Source organism: Colossoma macropomum, unplaced genomic scaffold (assembly GCF_904425465.1).
Source record: "Colossoma macropomum unplaced genomic scaffold, Colossoma_macropomum, whole genome shotgun sequence".
Classification (NCBI taxonomy): Eukaryota; Metazoa; Chordata; class Actinopteri; order Characiformes; family Serrasalmidae; genus Colossoma; species Colossoma macropomum.
Genome location: NW_023494797.1, coordinates 19836347 through 19853140, shown reverse-complemented (window position 1 = coordinate 19853140; position 16794 = coordinate 19836347).

The following is a 16794-nucleotide window of genomic DNA, read 5'->3' as shown; positions in this document are numbered from 1 at the left end:
TCAATCTACCTTATATTCCCCATGTTGAGATGGTTGTACTCTTATTATAAGATTATCTAGCTTATTTCCAGAAATGTTTTACATGTTTTAGGTTTATTAAGTAAGATTATCTCACTATACTGGAAGATAATTTTGCTGATTTCCTACATCAAGCACAATTATCTGCCAAGATAGATTAAGCAGATTACAGTAATCTCACAGGAGAAATATTAGATTTCTTGACTATATTTAACATAATTTTACTTGACAAGATACCATTTTTCCAATGTAGTTGGTAAACAGGCAGAGGTCAGATCCAAAAAAAGACACAGAAAATGACAAATATAACAAAAACAAGATCAGGCAACCAAGATCCAAAAAAAGGAGGGGCAAAAAGGCAAAGTCAGGAAGTCCAAAAATACAATAAGATGCACAAGCAGGCAAAGCAAACACAGAAGACCTCTCAGTCGCTCTACCAGGAGAAGCAATACTTCACAAAGTAACCAGTCTAAAGCCTGGACTCAAATACTAGACTAGACCTGGTCACAGAGTGGGTGAGACAGATTAGGACTCAGGTGATTGAGAACAGTGAACTGGGAAACACTGTAAATGAGGGTCACCCTCAATGTTCTCTGAGATTAAATAAAGGTTGATTGATTGATTGATTGGTGGATTGTGGAGGTTCCACTGTCATGTGGTGTCCCAAGGAGTTCTGGGAAATGGAATCTTTGAAAAGTCAATGCGTGACAATAATACTTTTAGATCTACAGTTCAATAGCCATGGAGCTAGCTATGGATGATTAGCTATTGGAGCTAGGCCTTCCAAACATGTCAAAACTAACAAGGACAAAAAAAAACAACTCTGCAAAAATATTAATTTCCACTAGCTCACCTATGGGATTACTACTGAGTTAGCTCTAAGCCATTACTGCCATTCTTATGAACATTTTTTGCCTATGCTAGATTGAACCCAGACATCTGTAAAGACATTAACATGTACTTGACCTATCAGTTTTACAGTGACTCTTTTAGTTAAAAAGAAAAGTTCTCCATTTCTAAAAACGGACTGAAACCTGATTAGACCATATCTTGTATTCACAGTCAATAATGTTATAACTTCCAGAAGGCCTGGAATGACTTTCTCAAATATTTGGTCCCACTGTAAATCAAAGCATGATTAGGTGATTCCTCTGTCACTTCCTGATTATCCTGAGAGTTAATCTAATCTGTAAGGCCTTCTGTTCAGCTCCTGAAGTCCAAACCAGCACTGTTAAAAATGAGAAGTCTGATCAACTTAAAATACAATACAATACAATAACTGATTACATGGCTTTTCTTGATTTGACTCAACTTGAGGACCCCAGAGTTCACACAACTCAAACTTCTTAGCTGAGTCAAAAGTTCTGTTTCTTAGTTCTGCGTCTCAGTTTGGTAAATAAAACGAACGTGTTTTTTATACTCATCTTCCCCACCAGCCAGGACTCTCTCCATCACACCATCCTGCTAGACATTATCCCTCTTGAATACACACTTATGGATGGCTGTGGCATCACTGGGGCTCAAACTCACAACCTCCTGCTGGGGTGACGGTTTAGTCCACTGCACCACTCAGGAACTCATGAATCCGCTCAGATTTTGTGTCTACAAATGTTTAAAACACTGGAGAGAATATTAATTGTTTTAACTTTAAAGCATGGTGTCGTCTCATGTGGTGCAGCTGCCTAATAATTCATTCCAACATCAGGAGGTTGTGAGTTTGAATCCCGGCAATACCACAGCTGTCCATATCCGGAAGCCCAAGAGGAAAATATGCCAGATGGGACTGTGTGATAGAAGGAGCGCCAGCTAGTGGGGGAACTGTGTAAAAAAAACACAAACTCACTTTTGTTTATCTAACTGAGATGCAGAGTTAGAAACAGTAGCTGGGAGAACTTTTGACTGAACTAAGAAGTTTGAGTTGGGTGAACTCTGGGGTCCTCAAGTTGAGTCACTCAAGAAGAGCCCTGTAATTAGTTACTGTATGATTTTAATTGAGCAGTCGTCTCATTTTTACAGTGAATGAAGATCTCACTTGGCTGGATCCACAGAGAAATATAAGTCCTGAATGGATCATTTTCCACAGGGCATTTAACCCTTTGATGTCCAACCAAAACATAAAAATGAAATAAGAGCATTACTGCAATAGTTTGAGAGTTTACATACAAGCAAGATGATTATATTAAATAAACATGAACTAAAAATTGCAGACATGTATGATTTGATTTCAAAGAAATCATAAGGCCTAGAATGCCCTGAGGGTTCCCCACTGCTTCTAAATTTATATACACCCTTAAAAAATAAAGGTGCCAAAATGGGTTCTTTGGTGTGATAGAAGAACTAAGAGTCTAAGAGTCTCTCAGATGTGCTTCTTTTTCATTGTTGTCTATGAAGCAAGGCACACTGCGACTGAAAGCACTCCTCCAGCCTCAGCAATGCACTTAATGCTTTTAAAATACATGTTAAATTTGAAAAACTATAACTTCTCTGTAGTAACTCATCCAATAAAGAGAAAAAGCTAATTTCACGAATTGCATTATAACTTCATTTGTGTGTTTTGTCATATAAATATTGTCTATAATCTCTATTTATCAGAAGGACCCTGTTCTGCTTCTGTTTAAGCACAAGAAGCGCCACATCTGAACGGCCCCTAAAGGACCTTTCATCTGATAACTGATGCTTCTTCAAAGAGTAATTGGTGACACTTGTGTACCCTGCTACATAACTTTGACATAACCATGCTATAAACATGTCATGATAGATGTCAAATGCTGTAATGACAGATAATGAGTTGTCATGATTTTGCTCAGTAATATAACAATGTCATGTTGCTGTTATCAGTAATTGTCATGAAGGATGCCATGTTTGACATCTAATGCCATCCAATGGCACATGTTAATATTTGCTGTTGGTAGCCATTATGACATCAGACACTATGATATCTGTCATGACAATTAACAATGTACTGTCTTGTAAACAGTACACTTTGATTGCTTTGGTCAGAGTAAGGTCTAGAAATCTGATTAAGAAATCTGATAAAGAGGCTGGATTTGAGCTCAGTAATCAGATTTCTCAGTGCGATAAACTCTTACTCTGATTTCTTTCGGATTTCTCAGTCTGAGCGTGTGCGAAAACAGACGGCGTTACCGGAAATAAGCGAGCAGCGTCGCCGCGAGACGCAGCAAAACACTTTTGGAGCGACGCTGAAACCAAATACATGCCTGACGAAATTAAGGATTTAAATATTTTTCATCTTCTAGATGATGTTTGTTCATATTTTCAGGAAAAGTGGTGTGATGTTTAAAAAAAGTTTGAGTTTTACGTTACGTTTACGTCGCGTCTTCTTCTGTGAGTTTATTGGCTGGTTGTAAAGCAGAAATCTGATTACTGTCTGACTCATGTAGACCCGGAGTTTCCCCATTATCTGATCAATCAAGTGCAGGTAAATGTGTTGATCGGATTACTGACAAAATCTGATTTTCTGCAGTTATCAGATTATGAAGTGCATGTAAACACACTCAATAATAAGAATATGGTTCTTTAGTAAAGAAAATCGTTCTATATAAAACCCTGAACACTCAAAGAACCCTTTGCATGATTAAAGGGGTCTTTGTATCATGAATGGGGTCTTCAGTTTGATGAAAAATGTCCATGAATGTGCTATAGATGGCTCTATATAGAACCTTTTTGAAAAGGGTTCTATATAGCACCCAAAAGAGTTCTCCTATTTTTACAAGTTTGACATCATAACAATAAAAGAACCCTTTTGGGTTCTATATAGAACCATGTTCTACATCTATACCACAGTCTCCATCTGAAGAACCTTGAATCATGCAAAGGGTTATTTGAGTGTTCATGGTTCTACATAGAACCATATTTTTTTAAGAAAGGTCAGAAGTATGTAATAAAATTAAATGGGCCATTTAAAGGGTTAAAGGTTTTGGTCGAAGCTAAGAACCATTTAGGAACCTTTATTTTTAAGAGTGTACTTTTTCCTCGTTCAGCTCCTGATCCCTTTATTTTGGGTTTAATTTCACTGTCTTGTGTTGGTTCAGCTCCTGGGCTGCTTTGCTGTCGCTTATACTTCTCATTTTGTAGCTTTTGCATTTTATTTTAGACCAAAAAGGATCCCAAAAGAAAAGGATAAACTCCAGTTCCTATGCTGAGATTTGCTAGAAGGACTAAGAAGTTCCACTGCAGTTCTAGCGGGGGAGTCTTTGGACCTCAGATATGTTTATGTTACTTGTTTCTAGACTACTTTCACTTCTTCTTGAGTTGTTTATTTCATAGACGTAGCAATACTTTCTCTTGAGAATAGGTTTACGCTCCTGTACATGTCTGCATGCTTGTATCAGGCCTGGTCTAGCTCTGCTCCTGGCATACATCACCATAATGGCACATAGTATGTTCTGACATTTTTATTAAATTATTTACAATCAAAAATAATCACAGTGGGGCCTCCTCCACCACCAAACAAGTAAATAAATCACAGCTTTAATCAAATTCCAGCATGCTGTACTGGAAGGGGTTTGTTATTAGGCCAGATATCTCACCTTAACTCTCTCGCTGCCGTCATACAACACATATTTATCCCAGGAGGCCTCACAGAGAGCAGATTGATAGATTCAGGGAAGTTTATCAGCTGAAGGACACACGAGCAGTGATTGTTTTCATTTTGTTCTGAGGTCACCTGCCGCTAAAGAGGACCCGAGGGGCCTTCCAGCGCAGGCCGAAGGCAAAGCGCCGCAGTGCATGTCAAACAGACACAACACTGAAAAGTCTTATTCAGTCTAATGGCAAATTGAAGCACAGGACTAGTTTTGGTCGAAAAATGGAAATTTACATGTTTTATTAATTTCATGTTTGTGTAGAAAAGGTCACCCTTCTAAAACAGATCAGGTGTATTTTTTGTCTATTATCAAGCAAATGTTTAGCTCTGCAGCATAAAATTTTAAACGGGAAACAATATTGTGTAGTTAACTCACAATAGTAGTTATAAATGTATTGTGGGCGGAGCCTGGATAGTAACGCTAACCAATCAGCACTCAGTAACAGTAATGCTAACCAATCAGCACTCAGTAGCAGTAATGCTAACCAATCAGCACTTAGTAGCAGTAATGCTATCCAGTATTACAGTCTGTCAGAGTGACTGTGTGGATCATCTGAACATTATAGAGGCTTTTTAAATGAAACAGTAGAAGCCATATTGCCCCCTACACTTCCTGTAGTGTATTACGGTCTGTCAGAGTGACTGTGTGGATCATATGAACATTATAGAGGCTTTCTAAATGAAACAGTAGAAGCCATATCGCCCCCTACACTTCCTGTAGTGTATTACAGTCTGTCAGAATGACTGTGTGGATCATATGAACATTATAGAGGCTTTTTAAATGAAACAGTAGAGGTTATATCGCCCCCTACACTTCCTGTAGTGTATTACAGTCTGTCAGAATGACTGTGTGGATCATATGAACATTATAGAGGCTTTTTAAATGAAACAGTAGAAGCCATATCGCCCCCTACACTTCCTGTAGTGTATTACAGTCTGTCAGAATTACTTTTTTTTTTTAAAGTGCACTGATTGCAAAATATTTTTTTTAAAATAATAAATATTATTGACTAATCTTTAGACACGTAGAGTGAAGTTTTCAAGTTCTCACTTTACAAGGTAAAAGTTATCCCTGAAACTCTTCCCCCAAAACTTGTTTGTGTACTCAGTGTAGCGTATTTGCTGCTGAGACACGATCTTATCAGCTTGTTAGTTTAGAGTGACTGCCATGACTCTCAGATGTTCAAAAGCTCATGAGTTATTTCCCCGTCCGAGCCCAGAGCGCGCGCAATTCATGGATTCATCCGGCTCTTTTGATCACGATCAGTCCCGACCAACAAAGCCGGAGAAGGGCATCACAGCCGGCTAATAAACAGATCGCTCAGAAGCCTACCTGAGGAGCCCCGCCAGCATCTGATAGCGTCTGTGTGCTTATCATATCCCTGCACTCTCCTCTGTCAATCGGCTGAACCTTTAAAACTCCCCGTACCTGACCGCTGCCTTTCATTCCTCCCTGAGCTCCTTATTTGAAATTCAGGATCCAGGCTTTAAATTTTATTAGAGGCTGTTATTAAAGCCACCTGTCTTCTTTTTTAAAATAGGGAGCCAAAAAGGCAAGAGGTGAAGAAAAACATTAAACTGGAGAAAGAGAAGTGGTGCATTAATTCATTGTCTGAGTGAAAGCACGATGTGATTAAAAGAAAGACGAGAATAGGAGAAGCCTCATTGTGCCAGTGCTCGGACATAATTACCAATCAAAATCCCGGCCTTTTGTCAATCTGGCTCCCCCCTACTCTCCTCCACCAACGCCAGATATGTCAATCTCCACAGTCTGTGAGAACACTTCTCCAAAATGCTTAACTCTGCAGTGCCTGTGAAAGCAGTGCGGCACAGAGGCTTTTGTCAGGGGAACAGAGTGAAGAAAATTAGGCTAACCTGCTGTTAGCACAAAAGACTTTTAGATATACAGCACTGCTCAAAAGTGTAGAATCAACATTTTCAATAATATAAAACTTCAAGTCATTCTTAACCCCTTAAAATCCCAGGCTTATTACATAATAAGGCTTATTATTCAGTAACTACAGGGACTCCAATGCAAACTGGTTGAGCTATTCTTAGGTTATAGAAGTGTGTAATAAAACTTGAGCCCTGGCCATTTAAGAGGTTAAATAACTGAGCTATAGAACATGAGAATTAAGATGAATTAAAGCTGGAAAAACCCAAATGCTAAGCCTGATCATGACTGGCATTTTTTTTTGAGCTTGCTTGGTGATTGATGAAGAAGTAACCATGGCAACGTAAACAGTCCCATGATGGCAGGGTGAGGGTTAACATAACACTAACCTCAATTCTACACGGTTAGAAATAAAGGTTCTGCAGGTACATTTCTCGTTCATTAAGGTACAAACAGTGTAAATGTTCCCTCAAAGGTACAACAGTGGTTTTAAGGTCTGATTGTGAACCTTAAATAAGTTTTTCCAGGTGAAAAGTTTGTATTTGTACCTTTTCATAACCGAATGTTTTAAAACAGAACAGTAAAATAAAAGCCTGGAGACGAGACGGGGTGTGTGGAGTCAGTACAGCTTAGAACATATCATTCAGTGGATTATGGTTCAGTTATGTTCCCTGACTAAAGGTACTGAGATGGAGCCCTTGAGGGTTCCACCCCAGTGACGAGAGGGGAACTGACCCAGTGACAGTTTAGTACCTTTATTTCAGAGAGTGTAGAAGAAAGTAAACATTAAATTTGACATCAACTCCAGACACAGCGACTCAGAAAAAATGATGGGATGACAAAAGGGGAAAAAAGACAAGCAGTAACTGAATACAGTAAATTAAGAAAGATATAATCTATTAAACACTCAAAAAGCTGGCTAGCTTATTTACTGGTACACTCTCAAAAAAAGATGGTTCTTCAAGGATTCTTTAGTGAAGACAATGGTTCTATATGGAATCATGAAGATTGAAAGAACCTCTTACATGATTAAATGGTTCTTTGCATGGTGAAATGGTTCTTCAGATTCATGGAGAATGTACAGAACCATATACAACACAGAGTGTGATACATGTGGTTACCACTTTTGATGGTGTTGAGTGAAGTAAGTGGTCCGGAGGCTTCCCCCTTCCCTCTTAAACTGGTAGCCCCTCCCACATTGCATCTGGGTTATACCACTGTTCAAATCTAGGGGTGACAAGGAAACAGACAATACCCAGATATATTACATACATACACACTGTGGCCATTTCTCTTCATACATACATACACATTCAACGTATAAACAGTACTGATAAGCCAGCCTTATTTAAGATTGTGTTCTCTTTTATAGGTACCTGCAACCTGGATCCCACCTCATTGGAACCACCTGGACCTCAGGTGAGTAGACGTTTAGATTTATTCCATTAAATGTCTGCCAAAATAACAGTCACCTTAATGTCCATGGAGGTAAGAGGTGAACCACAGTTCTGGGTATCCTAACATCATAACAAGAGCCTTGTTAAGAATGGTTCTATATAGCACCAAAAAGGGTTCTTCTATTGTTGCTTTTGTGCTATACAAACCCCAATGTAACACACAGCTCCAACAATCTGAGGAACAATTTCACAATGCAAAGAATCACTTCTTTGAGTCTTCATGATTCTAAAAAGAAACGATTCTTTACTAAAGAACCCTTGTAGAACCATCTTTTTAAAAGATGATTTAAAAAATCCACAAGTTTTGGGGAAAGCATATGATGATTTAAACCTGCAGTTAGCACCATGCTAATTATATAATGCTAATTAGCTTGTATTACTCAGCTATATTGACCTCATTGCTCTCGTGTAGAACTAAAGAAGCAAACTTCAGACACCAAACATGTCCTGGAGGGTCGACCACACTTGAGGTAAGATTGATGTTGTCGATAAACTACTCCTTTAACCCCGTAACCCTTAGAACCTGAAGCCGGCAATTTGCAAAAAAGTTGGTCACTTCTAGTCTTCATAACTTCCGAACAGTTTAAGCTACAGATATGATACACATATCAGACCATTCAGCAGACCCAGCCCAAACTAGGTAGTGATCATCAAGCTGTGATGTCAGTATCAGTGAGTAATTCGGTCCCGAAAATCGGCCAAAATCCTGATATTATTGCTCTGTTTTTTTGGCCTTAATATTCCAGCAAAGGGTTAAAACAGTGATGTGATTCACAAATCAGATCACTCGTCAGACTCCGACCTCACCATCCAGAGTGATTTCATCCACCTGTGACCATCCATCAGCCAGCAATCCAGCTCCAAAATCACCCAAACCCACTCGCTACTGTTATATCACATCTCTGCTTTTAGCCTTCATATTATAAACAAAGAGTTAAAAATACTTAAACTTTCCTCGTGTCTCAAACAGTCCTCTGATTGACTCAGACTCTGAGTTTAGTGCTGATAATTAGAAATTCACAGTTAAAAACATGACTCAAAATGCAATTCCACTTGTTTTCAAGATCTCTGTAAGTAAAAAATTACAAAATTTAGCAGGTGCTAGGTACATTTTTGATCAGAAATTAGCCAAATTCATGAAGATATCAAATTTCTGTTAGCATTTACATGTCAAATATTGGCATCACTGAGTAGCCCTGAAAATAACAACATACGGCATGTGTGACTGTGTCATGTAAATACTTTGCCAGTGCAAGTGCAATTGTAATTGACCCAAAATACAAATAAATTCCCAAAATTTTAGGGTTCTAATGGTTAAGACTGTAGTAGCGTAGGTTTGTATGGCGTGGGGCTGTGATAGTGGACATAAATCAGCTCTAATTCTGAATGTCATCATCTTCTGAAGTAGCACACAGTCCCAACCCAGATCTGAATGGGAAAAACAGAATAGCAAGAATCTCTCAATCCAAACGACCAGCGTGTTACTTTATTTCACAGTCAATAGGCAGGATCCTATAGCCAACCACAATAAAGCCAGTTAATAGACAGCTCCTTTAATAAACTGAGTTTGAACTGCGGGTTTTGAAGCTTTCAGAAGGGAACGCTATTCCCAGAATGGGAAAAACCCTCAGCAGGGCTGTCTCAGAGCGTCAGTGTTCTCTAGTCTGGGACCATATCATTACTGTCTGTCTACCGCTGAGAAAAAAGTCTTTGATAAATAATTGAGATATAAAGGAGGGTCTCTGGTCCTACATGTACGGTGACTGCAGGACTAATATGCAGGTTTGATGTACAGATTCAGCTTCATGTCTTCATGACAGTCCAGAAATGACTCTTCATAGCGAATATTCTCCTCTTCTGTTTAATTCAGTTTTATTCATATAGCACTTACACAACAGACATTATCTCTAATCAGTTTCCTGGAAGTGCAGGTTCAGACCAATAATTTATGCAGTTCTCCTCACTTACTACAAAATCAGTCGATCTGCCCAAGGGCGCTGCAGACGTGGGGGACACGACTCCACACTTTTTACACATTACATAGGACCTGAAATGAGCCTGTGACTGGTTATCACAAATCTGGAAAAGACCCCAGAAATTTCATTTACATACCATCTCTCATATAGCACCTATACATCACTGTCAAACAAACAAACAAATATCTCAATTTTTTTGGTATATTTATTTTTCTACCTCATTTAAATACATAATTCGTCCTTTCCATTTCATTTCTTAATGAATGGACCAATAGAAATGCTTCAAAATGACTGAATAAAATGCATTTCTATTAACTGACATTTAAAAGTTAAGAACGTTTTTTTGGATAGCAATTAAAAATTAGTCATCTGTGACTGAAATGTCCCTAATAGTGTGTAATACTGCACAAGCATGAATAACAGGACCTGAGTTGACTTCTGGAAGAAGTTCTTGCCTGAAAGTGAAGTAATTTTTATTATATATTCAGGGTGATTCAAAAAGATTCATCCGATTTCAAAGCGCCATATTTCTACAACTGTGAGGCGCCGAGGAACCAATCACAATCCAATTGTAAGAGGGGGTCATAGAGTTTCTGAATGTCAGTGGAAGATGGCCCCCTTCAGTCTGAGAGGAGATGAGACCCCTGAGCAGAAAGCGTTCTGCGTTCTCCACTTCAATAAGAGTGAATCGGTCATAACTGTGCAGTGTGATTTTCGTGGGCAGTGAAGCTCCAACAGCTCAGAGCGTTCGTCGTTGGTTCCACAACGCTGGATGATCTCCGAAATCGCACTGAAAGAGCCGCGAGTGCAGCAACACCCGACATGCTCAATCCAGTATGGGATGAATTTGACTATGGTGTTGATGTTGTCCGTACAGCTGAAGGAGGTTATATATACACATATATATATATATATATATATATATATATATATATATATATATATATATATATATATATATATATATATATATATATAAACACACACACACACGGTGAAAAATTCATTATATATATATATATATATATATTTGGCACTTCTTTTTGCCAATCACTAACATCTGCTTTGCGACCCATTTTCCATACATCAAATGAGACATTCACTGCACTGTACCACCTTTTCTCAATCTATGAATCCCATCACACACCCTGCAGGTATCTATAGCCCAGTCATCCTCATGCAACGCCTGAAGTTACTACCACCTTAAACACGCAAGGTAACTATTTTTTTTTGTCTGGGGGTTTATTTAATCCATGCCTGTTGTGGTCTGTAATGTGCGTGTGCTATCTATATCAGCGGGCATTGAAATCAGAATGGATCACACCTTAATGAACACACTTCCGTGTTCATTTATGCAGAAAAGTAAACAGTAGTGTAAAAGGGCTTCCAATAATTCAACTATTGAATTAACAGCCTCACCTGTGTTTCCACTTGATTAAGTTTAACAATGTTCTACTTCAGCTGAGAAGCTCTGCTGATCATGTGTCTTTTTAATGAGGTAACCAGTCAAAGCAGCAGGTAAAACTGAACTGGAGAGTGATCGTGGGCTGTGCAGTAAGACAGATTTACTCACTTTCAGTCACTTTTCGGGAAGATCTACAGTTAACTGGGCTGAGTCCCAGATCTTTACATGCCCAGCCAACACATCTTCCCATTTGTACCACCACAGAGTGGAGAAGGAAAAGGGTTTCTCTGCTTGTAAATTTCCACTAGGTGCATTATGGGAAATAATCTAAAAAATCTAATTGCAGTCTTGCAAACAATGACCCTGCAAGATTCCCAGGCTTTGCAAAACCACAGTTTGTGGCTAAAAACTCTAGGACATTGTCTCTAGATGTGAGAGGGTGTCAGATTTTAGCCTTTCAAAACTCTTCTCAAAGTATTCTAGTGTGTGTTTAGCATTAGAGGTGAAGTAATGAGTTGTGAGATTACTTATACTGGGAGTTCATAGTGACCCCATTACAGTTAGAAAGAAGTAATGAGTAATTTGTAATTAATTACTTTACCTTGATGCTGGTCAGTGATGTATCCACTAGTAATTTTGCACTAACACTGGTCCACTTACCTAGTAGGGTGGGAGACGGGTGATTTAGGTGGGGTTATGTACTGACAACTCACTTTTAAAAGGCCTGCTACGACCTTGTAATGGCTAAGACATGTTTGGGGCCTGAAGTTTATTTCCTTATTTTTGTACTGTAACTACAAGGCACATACAACTACAAGTAATGGAAGCTTATAACCCACAAATTAGCATTGTGCTAACTGCATGCCTAAATTCTCACACTGGTCTAATAAACTTGCTCATGTAGTTTCTGATACATACTGTTATCTATAAACACAATTCAGGCTTCAAGATGCTACTTGCTTTTGATGTACTGAAGTGCATGTTTATGGATAACAGTATGGCCATCTCAATTCGCTCATTACGTTTATATGAATTAGTACATAATGAATATGAATTAGGGTTAATGTACCATCAACACCAACTAGAACGCTTTGCCTGTGCTGATGTGTTTAGCCTTTGTCATTCTTTTGGATGGGATATTCCAGTCATTATGTTATGTGTTATGGGATGGCGGGAGGGTGGACCCAAGTGCAGAGAGGAAACGTGTGAGAAAGAGTCTTAAGTGAGCGTAGTCGAACCACCGATGTACTGATTGGTGGTCCGAGGAGTCACCGCTGCGCCACCGGGAAGAACAGGGAAAAAATACCTCAATGAGTGGGAATAAAAAAAACGGCGGGAAAAGGCAAGCAAAGGGGACCCTGAAAGCAGCGCTCAAGCAAAGGCTGAGATAGAAAATCTAAAATAAAAGATAATCAGAAAACAAAAGACACTTCCTCTGTGATTCTGAGAGGAAGGTCAGCTTTATGTTTCACCTGTTTGCTCTTTGTGGAGCAAACACTTTTGTATGGCTTGGAGTCGTTTCTTGCTCGAGCCTTCTGTTCGGGCTTTTAAGTAGTTGCGGGGCAATTTCTCTCTTTTGTTTTTTCAGCCCTCTTTTCTTTTCTTTTCCTTTTCATTTAAATACCCACCTGGGTTAAGTACCGTACCGGTCACCGCTATACAAAGGTCTGACAAAGAGCTGCTGTTTGCCATGGCCTTAAGTAGAGGAGTCCACAGGTGTGCCAGGTTTGGCCTAATCCACCCAAAGCCTTCTGGGAATTGGAGTTGCCTGAACTTGTGGCGTCTCGCTGCCATCGCCCTCTGCTGGTGGCCGGCGGCGCAGGCTGGACCCTTACAATTACATGAACATTTTCATTTTGTTTACATCGAGAGCCAAATACAGCTGTGTGTCAATCACACGTTTAATGCAATAAAGCCTTTCTTCACTACATTAGCACTGTTAGCACAATGCTTCTCTTCATTAGCATTGCTAGCTCCAAGCTAAACACAGTTCTCCTTTGCAGTTGATGGCAGCTGTAGTTAAAACACAGTCAGCTCTTGACTGAATAGACATCCAGTCAACATTTTAATTGTAAAGATTAAACTTAAAGCCTCTAACTCAATATTTCTGAAGAGGCCTAATTAGCCTGTTAGCATGCTGCTAAAAAACAACACAGACCAGCAACATTGGGTCTATGCTGTTCTCTGCTGGTTTATGCTGGTCTACAATCTTAAAAACAATGATTTTTCAAGGGTTCTTTAGTAACACTTTTTCCTTCTGAAGCACCGAAGAACCATTTTACGGTGCAAATGACCCTTTAATCATGAAAAGGGTTCATTGAGTGTTCATGGTTCTACACAGAACCATTTTCTTTACTAAAGGACTACCAAAGAACCATCTTTTTTAAGAGTGTTATGTGAGCCTGGATCTGGTGTAGCTGGTCACCCCAGCATGATGATGGTGGTTGACCAACATAGCAGCATCTAAAACAGAACATATGCTGGTTTTGCTGGTGACCAGCCATGCTGGTCTATGCTGTTTTTTCTAGCAGGGAAGATCAGCCTAATTTTATGTGATATTAAAGAAATAAATGAATAAAGTGCAATACATGTGCAATATAGCATGTTCTAGGTTACTTTGTATGTAGTAAGTAGTTGCTGGCAAATATTAACATTAAAGCGTACACTCTCAGTAAAAAAGGTACTAAACTGTCACTGGGGTGGAACCCTCAAGGGTCCATCTCAGTTCCTTTAGTCCGGAAACATAATTGTACCATAATCCACTGAAATGACTAATCAGACACAAATGCAACTGCTCTGTGCGTCCGCCATGTTGGAGAGGTCAAGATCCAGTTGTAAACAGATTCACTTGTATTGAGAGACGATGAGTCTCAGGATTAAATCAGCCACAACTTCCTTATTACTCAACCCATTTTCACCTAATCTGTTTAGTTGTAATCCTCAGACACAGATTAATCTGGGCTGCTTGGACTGCTCTCGGTAGCTTTTATTACTTTAATAACTGATAATTAGCTGTCCAGACCAGCAGGAAAGTATTCAGTCCGCATCTGACGTTAAAAACCGAGTTTAGTGTGAGAAACATAATTAGACACATCAGCAAATCTATCAATGAGTGAATCACTTCTAATATTAATACACATAAAAATAAAATAAACCCCCAAAACACAGTAAGAAGGATGAAGCCAAAGTTGGCTTCCTATTCGCCAGCTTCTTCGAGTTTTCTCATTCTGCCTTAAATGCTGCAGCCGTCACTTTCTGGAGCCTGAAGCTGCACCATTTAAGGTGGAACGGGGAAATTCGAACAAGATGCTGGCTGATGCACCATTTAAGGTGGAACGGGAAAAAAAGTGCTAACGTTACTCTATTATGAATATCTACACGGATTAAGGAATGCTATAACTTACCGCTACAAAGCTTTAACCATCACTGTAAATAAATAACTACTTCATAAAGTTAAGATCCCCTGAATAGACTATTAAATTAAATAAGCTTAATATAAAACCAGAGGAAAAACAAATCATATTAACAGGTTCTCTGTGCCTCATTAACCACACGGCCATATCTACACAAACATCACACAAACATGAGTGTGGATCGCTGCGTTCCCTCTGTTATATCCTATCACACTTTCTGAGAGCAATATTCTTGAAATTTTGGACAGTATGTTTTTTAAACTGCCGCTCTGTAATGGTACTGAATGCAGTCCAGCAGCTACGTTGACCTCCCCAACATGGCGGCGCCGTTGACGTGCCTGGCTGGACTCAACGCAGCATCTAGGCATGAATATCTATGGAATAAACCCTTATTGTTGTTCTTGGCTGATTAGCTACATTTGGGGTTGGAGGGGATTTTTCGTCAAACTATCTCTTTAAGCACACCGTGTCGTCCTCACTGCCGCTGCTCTTGTTGGCCTTGTTTCCTCGTTTATGCGTGGCGTGAGAGCGTTTTGCAGAGGTTTGACATTATCACCCTCAGTGAGACACACGCGCAGACCCGCTGAAGGTCCAGGCTTATATTGAGCAGGTCTGAAGAGTCCTGCAGAGAGACCAGCGGCCGGTGGAGCTCTGAAGCTCATTCAGGCAGAAAATAGAGGCTGAGGCCGAATGTGTCCCACCAATGAGCAGCACGTGATCTTTTCTTTTCTTTTCTTTTCTTTTCTTTCTGTTTTTTTAGGGGAGCTCCTAAAAATTAACTGGAGAGTGATGTTAACTCAAGAGTGGGTAATAAGCTCAGCTTCAGTGCTCTCTCTCTCTCTCCATATTTCTCTTCCTATCTCTTTCCTCTCTTTTCTGTTTCTCTACCATTTCTTTCTTTTCCCCTTTCATGTCTCTCTCTCTCTATTCCTCCACTCTATCTTTCTTTCCTTTCTATTCATATTTCTCTTCCAATCTCTCTCTCTCTCCTGTTTCTCCTTCTCTTTTCTCTCTCTTTCTCCTCTTTCTCTCCCACGTTCTCTCTATCTTCACTTTTTCTTTCTTTCTTTCTTTCTTTCTTTCTTTCTTTCTTTCTTTCTTCTCTTTCTCTCCATTCCCTCTTTCTCTCTCTCTACACTCCTCCGACTGTCTTTCTCTTTACTCTGTCTCTCTCTTTAACTTTCCCCTCTCTATCTTTTCCCTTTTCTCTCTCTCTCATCCTGTCTCTTTCTCTTTTTCTCTCAGTCTCACTTTTTCCTTCTTTATCATTTCATATCACCTATCTCTCCACTCCCTCCCACTCTCTCTCCACTTCCCCTTTCTCTCTTTTCCTCTTTCTCTCTCTCTCTACTGTCTCCCTCTCCCTCTCTCTCTCTCTCTCTCTTCTTCCTCTTTCTCTCTCTCTCTCTACTGTCTCCCTCTCTCTACTCCACCTTTCTCTCCTTTTCCTCTTCCTCTCTCTCTACTCTCTCTTCTCTCTCTCTCTCTCTCTCTCTCTCTCTTCTCTCTCTCTCTCTCTCTCTCTCTCTCTCCCCACTCCCTCTTTCTCTCTTTTTCCTCTTACTCTTTCCATTGTCTCTCTTATTTTCTCTCATATTCTCTCTCTCTCTCTCTGTTTGGTGGGCCTTGATGGATTTTGAATGGCTCTTAAGAAGACTGCACGTTTTTAAAGTGGCCAATTAAGCACAGGGCTCTGACATCATACATCTGCAATTAACGTCTGTGGGTCCGGCAGAGTGTGTGGGGTACAGATGGATAAATAATACAGTTCTGTAGTGCTCAGAGTTCTCTGTGGGTATCTAGATGAGCGATCTCTCTCTATTAATATTTGAAGAGCTTCTGAGTGGATTAGGGATGTGTTTACGGTGAGCGTGCGTCCGTACAGTGTTACCAGTTCAGTTTATTGAAAAAAAAACGCCGTCTGTGTCTTTGTGTTTCTCGAGTGCATCTACACCCAAGTACCTCTTTTGAGCATTTCTGCGTATTTCTGTACGTGCACGCTTTTCATATTGTCTTTTTTTCTTT